This window comes from Octopus sinensis, linkage group LG10, assembly GCF_006345805.1.
Source record: "Octopus sinensis linkage group LG10, ASM634580v1, whole genome shotgun sequence".
Classification (NCBI taxonomy): Eukaryota; Metazoa; Mollusca; class Cephalopoda; order Octopoda; family Octopodidae; genus Octopus; species Octopus sinensis.
Window position 1 is genome coordinate 73,269,430 of NC_043006.1, and position 6,000 is coordinate 73,275,429.

Sequence of the window (6,000 nt, forward strand, 5' to 3'; positions counted from 1 at the left end):
TTAATAGAAAGGGTAAATATAAAATCCTGATACATGTAGAGCGGGTGGGGAAGAAAACCTAAGTCAAATAACAGGTTCTTAGAAAGTTGAAATGTTTAAATTATTAGTTTCGTCTAAATACTTCTAACAGTTGTGTGGAATATCTATTTGATGTAAAGTCCATGACGGAATGGGCTGTTGGACGTAAGCTATCAGATGTAAACAGAACCGGAATTTGGATGCACGTAAAGTCAAGGCTGATCAAAGACATCTCATAACTCAAAGAAGACCTAATAAAGGATCAAGACTGCCTTTTGAATTGGCTTTCTGCTGCTTTCTTTTCCTTCTTCTTATAATTCGAACTCAACATTTTCCGAATTATACACTGTGTTCAAATTATATGAAGAAGGAAAAGAAGTTAATATACACTTAGTAATTTCTGTGTTTCTGTACCTGAATCTTATCTTCTTGTGATTTATGTTTAAGGCGGCGAGCTGGCAGAATCGTTAACACTTCGGATAAAATAATTAGAGGCATTACTTCTGGCTCTTTACGTTCTGCGTTCGAATTTCACCGCGGTCAACTTTGCATTTCATCCTTTCCGGCTTCGATAAAATAAAGTAACAGTCAAATATGTGGGAGTCGATGTAATTCACTTGTCTTGCCCTCTCTTCTCAGAATTGCTGGTCTTGATGTCTGCTACGGAATGGCGTCTCGTGCAGGAGAATATTGTGATCTCGATTGCTCATACGCCATGGAAAATAGGTAACTTTATGAGTTCTAAGGATCAAAGAAAAAGAAAACAAAATAGAATACGTTTACTGTTAATTTCACTGAATCGTTAAAAGAAAAGGGTTCTGGTTTTGTTCACTCACACGTTTGAAGTAATGAAATACAAGCCGCTAACCGTTTTGCTAATAAGTCGTTCAATTTAATCTCGCATTGGCGACACATTTCAATGAAAAGCAAACTTAATTTATTCAATCTTGTTCAGTATTTGTCTGATATTTTCATCAATTCCCGGAAATATAAAAGTAAAATTAATCCGAAAGTGATTTGAACTCGATAGATATAAATATTGCAACTAATCTCCCTTGGACCTGACATCTGCTGCTCTTTTGTTTCATAAATATTAACAACAAAAAAGAAATCCGTGAAAAACCGACAGTAAAATACTTGTACAAAGTTATACGAAATCTTATATAAGTTGATAAAAAATTATACGTTGATAATATATGCTATAGCTTTGTAGTGACGTATGAAAAACAAACATACTATATTCAGGAAGAAACTAGTGTGCGAGAAATATTCGGGAAAAAAACACCCAACATTGACTGCAAATACGTTCAGAAATGAAGAAAAGATATTTTCGTAGTAAGATTCTCAATACCCTAACAGCTATGATCAATGTTTATGCAAATTGTATTGGCAAAAGGCCTCCTACAGCTGTAATGAAATATTATCTGCTTGGTCTGCAATTTGAATTTTTATAGTCGGCTTGTAGTTTGTCAGAGTGACTGGTGATCAATTATGTTCCGCAAGAAAAGAGATAATATTGGCATGGTCATATAGTAAGAAGGAGAAAGGGGAAAAAAGGAAGATGACAGCTGGATGAAAAATAAACTGCAGATGTAGTAAGCTAAGGATTTCTTGGATCCTTTGCAAGGAAATATGACTTTGAGCAAAATAAACGATAAGCATAAATAGTGAAACATACTTCTGCAGAATATGTATCCGAGCCATACTAGTTTATTAAAACTAAGTCTGTGGCTAGCGATAATTTTATTTTTCCAGAAAATGCCTTGAGCACATAATAACTGAATTACTGTAACTGTTTTAAAGTATTAACAAATCGCCTCACACTTGGTAAGGCATGTATGATAAAAAATAAGATGCAAATGTACAGTCCAGAATCTGAAGGAACTGGTAACGATCATTTGGCAAGTTTATGGAAGAGCTAGAATAAAGCGACGAGCCGGAAGAATCGTTAGCACGTCGGACAAAATGCTTAGTGGCATGTCTTCTGGTTTATGTTCTGAGTTCATTTTGATATTTGCCATTAATCTCTTCGGGGGTCGATAAAATAAAGTATCAGTCAAGTTCTGGGGTCGGTGTAATCAGCTTGGCAACGGACCGGCGTCCCGTTCAAGGGAATCCTTACATATAAGCCATGAGAAACTGAGTAACCAGCCTTATGATTTCTAGGGCTCAAGCAAAAACAAAAAAAAAAGTTCAGTTACCATACGGGGCAAAGAAGTTCCTGGTCCTTACTTTTTGTTTCAGAGAGAGGTAGAGATAAAAAGCGGTGTCATTGCTTGGTGTTGTAGGTGAGGTCAGCGCTATAAACGAGGGAAAGTAAGGGATCGCCGAGAACACTAATACTTGAGGGTGCTGAATGAATTCTGGACAACTTACAGAAAATTTCGTTGTCTAAATACATGAAATTTCAACAAGAAAAGGAGTACGAGCGGTCACTCCCGGAATAGGGAAGGATGGAGGGTAAAGTTGGCGTGATTTAGTGCGAAACAATACAAAATCTTAATCAGGTAATATATTTACTCGGCGATATTCATGATAATAAAACTATAGATTCCATGTGCGCAAATTAATTGAAAATTTTCAACTGTGTTTTTTTTTATACAGAGAAGGATGAATGAAAGAATTTGTTGGAAAATTGTTGAATGGGGGTGCATACTCCAAAGTTTGGAGAAAAGAGCGCACAGTGTAGGGCAGGGATAAGGGAGCAGACATCGTAGGGTTGGTAGAAGAGAGCATACATTATAGGACTGGCCTAGCAGCGCTGAGTAATCTGGCACCGGTCCTTGTTGTTGGCAAGTAAAAACAATTCACTCGTCTATAACCAAAGTAACAAATCCGTTTTCCCTCTTTTTCTCATTCAAACGAAGTATAAAGGTTCGAAAGTGGAGGCGCAATGGCCCAGTGGTTAGGGCAGCGGACTCTCGGTCGTAGGATCGCGGTTTCGATTCCCAGACCGGGCGTTGTGAGTGTTTATTGAGCGAAAACACCTAAAAGCTCCACGAGGCTCCGGCAGGGATAGTGGTGATCCCTGCTGTACTCTTTCACCACAACTTTCTCTCTCACTCTTACTTCCTGTTTCTGTTGTACCTGTATTTCAAAGGGCCGGCCTTGTCACTCTCTATGTCACGCTGAATATCCCCGAGAACTACGTTTAGGGTACACGTGTCTGTAGAGTGCTCAGCCACTTACACGTTAATTTCACGAGCAGGCTGTTCCGTTGATCTGATCGGATGAACCGGAACCCTCGTCGTCGTAACCGACGGAGTGCTTCCACCAAAGGTTCGAAACGTTAGTTTTTATTCACTACAGTGGGTGAGTACTGCAACAGTAAACAGTGGAAACAACAGCACTGGGAAAATTGAACTTACCAAACACTTTTACATCTTTTATAAAATAATTGGCTCTTTGTTCTATTTCAGAGAGAATTATATTAATAATCAATTGCAGTGTGGAAGGTGTTTATAAGCCATTTAAGAAACACACAAAAACCGGTAGATTAATTTCAACATTTAAATCTAATTTGCCAAAATATTTTCGTCACTTCGAGACCGCCACCTGTTCATTGACAAAATTCCGTGCTCAAAGCGACGAAAATATTTTGGCAAATTAAACTTAAATGTTGAAGTGAATCTAACGGTTATGGTGCGTTTCTTAAATGACTTATAAACACCTTCCACGCTGCAATTGATTTCGTTCCAGCACACTATCTCAGATTAGGTCACTTGCTATGCAAATACATCTCCGTAATATATTAATAATTCTGTTAAGAAAGGTGGGGAGAATAAAAAAGAAAGGATAAATATTTCAGCGCTATCTTCTAATAGAAACTGCCTCATTCATTTCAGTTGTATGTAAGCGTATAATTTAAGCAGTTTCTTGTTAGGTTATTCTGTTATTCTTCTTTTATTTGTTTCAGTCATTTGATTGCGGCCATGCTGGAGCACCGCATTTAGTCGAACAAATCGGCCCCAGGACTTATTCTTTGTAAGCTTAGTACTTATTCTATCGGTTTCTTTTTGGCGAACCGCTAAGTTACGATGACGTAAACACACCATCATCGGTTGTCAAGCGATGGTGGGAGAGGAGAAATACAGACACACACACACACACACACACACACACTCTCTCTCTCTCTCTTCTCTCTCTCTCTTTTACTCTTTACTCTTTTACTTGTTTCAGTCATATGACTGTGGCCATGCTGGAGCACCGCCTTTAGTCGAGCAAATCGACCTCAGGACTTATTCTATCGGTCTGTTTTGCCGAACAGCTAAGTAACGGGACGTAAACACACCAACATCGGTTGTCAAGCGATGTTGGGGTGGGTGGGTTTACAAACAGACACACAAACATATACACACACATACACACACACACACATATATATATATATACAGATATACGACAGGCTTCTTTCAGTTTCCGTCTACCAAATCCACTCACAAGGCTTTGGTTGGCCCGAGGCTATAGTAGAAGACACTTGCCCAAGGTGCCACGCAGTGAGACTGAACCCAGAACCATGTGGTTGGTAAGGAAGCTACTTACCACACAGCCACTCCTGCGCCTATGTATAATGCTATAATATATAGCTCGTCAAATATATTATGCTATTGCTACTTGCAGCGAATTTTATTTATCGATACGACTGACAGAATTAGGATGAGTTAAAGATTACGGCGAAAGAAAGAGAGAGAGAGAGCACAGTTTCAGTTGTCGTTATTGCTACTATTTAATCTCATGTTAGGTGTGATTGAGCAGAGCTATGATTAAGGCATTCTAGTCATAACCATCTCGTATTTTAGGGGATATTTGAGACTACCTTATATATTGTTCTTATTTTTTTTTATGCGCCCTGTTCAAGCCTAGCCAGGCTCATGGGCCCAGTTTCCCGGTTTCTATGGCGTATGTGTTCCCCCTAGCTGGACGGGAACACATACGCAGCGTTACTCAAGAAACAGGAAGAAAGAGTGGGAGAAAGTTGGGGCGAAAGTGTACAACAGGGGTCACACCCCACTGCCGGAGCCTCGTGGAGCTTTTAGGTGATTTCACTCAATAAACACAGACAACGCCCGGTCTGGGAATCGAAACCGCGAGTCCGCTGCCCTAAGCACTGGGCCATTGCGCCTCCACTATATACTGTAGCCTTTTTTAAAAAAAGGTATGGTGTTATTAGAAGGAAATTTGGCTGGTATTTTTTAGTATATCGTGGGACTAACCATGTAGATGCTTCTTAAGAGATGCAAACCCTGAACCTCTAGGCTAACATTCAAAATTAATCGACTCCATAACCTGAAAACAATCTCTCACGGGATTTGATTATCTTTAATTTTACTTTCCTCAATAAAGAAGGAAGGACTTTCATTTGTCCATGGTCTAGTGCACGGTGAAGAATGAATAATTAGGATTGACAGAATTGCTAGAGCGTCGGACAAAATGCCTCTGCGATGTTTACATTCTGAGTTCAAACTCGCCGGAGTTGATGTTGCCTTTCATTCTTCCGATGGTCGATAAAATAAAGTGGCAGACAGTGGTGATAGTGATGACCGTCGATCTCTCAGTCGGCCTATAGATACTATATTTGCATTGTTTTTTCGAATTACTGATGACTAGGCGGGATTTGAACTCAAAATATAAAGAGCTAGAACAGATACATCAGAGTATCTCATCCAGCGCCTCTAACAGTACCGCCAAAGGATGAAAAGCAAAGTTGACCTCAGCGGGATTAGAACTCAGAGCGCTGGCCGTTGAAACAAATGCCGTGGAGAATCCTACCCAGTATTCTAACGAATCCTGAATGTAGTTAAAGTTCCAGTCTATTTTATCGATTATACCCTCATCTCTCAAATTCGTGATCTTGTATCTATATTGGAAATTAACTTTTAAGAAAAATGGCTATTGACTAATACAATTGGTAGAGATGTGGGAAAAATGCTTTGTTATTTATGGCTCTTTAGATTCTAAGTTCAAATCTCACTGAAGTCAACT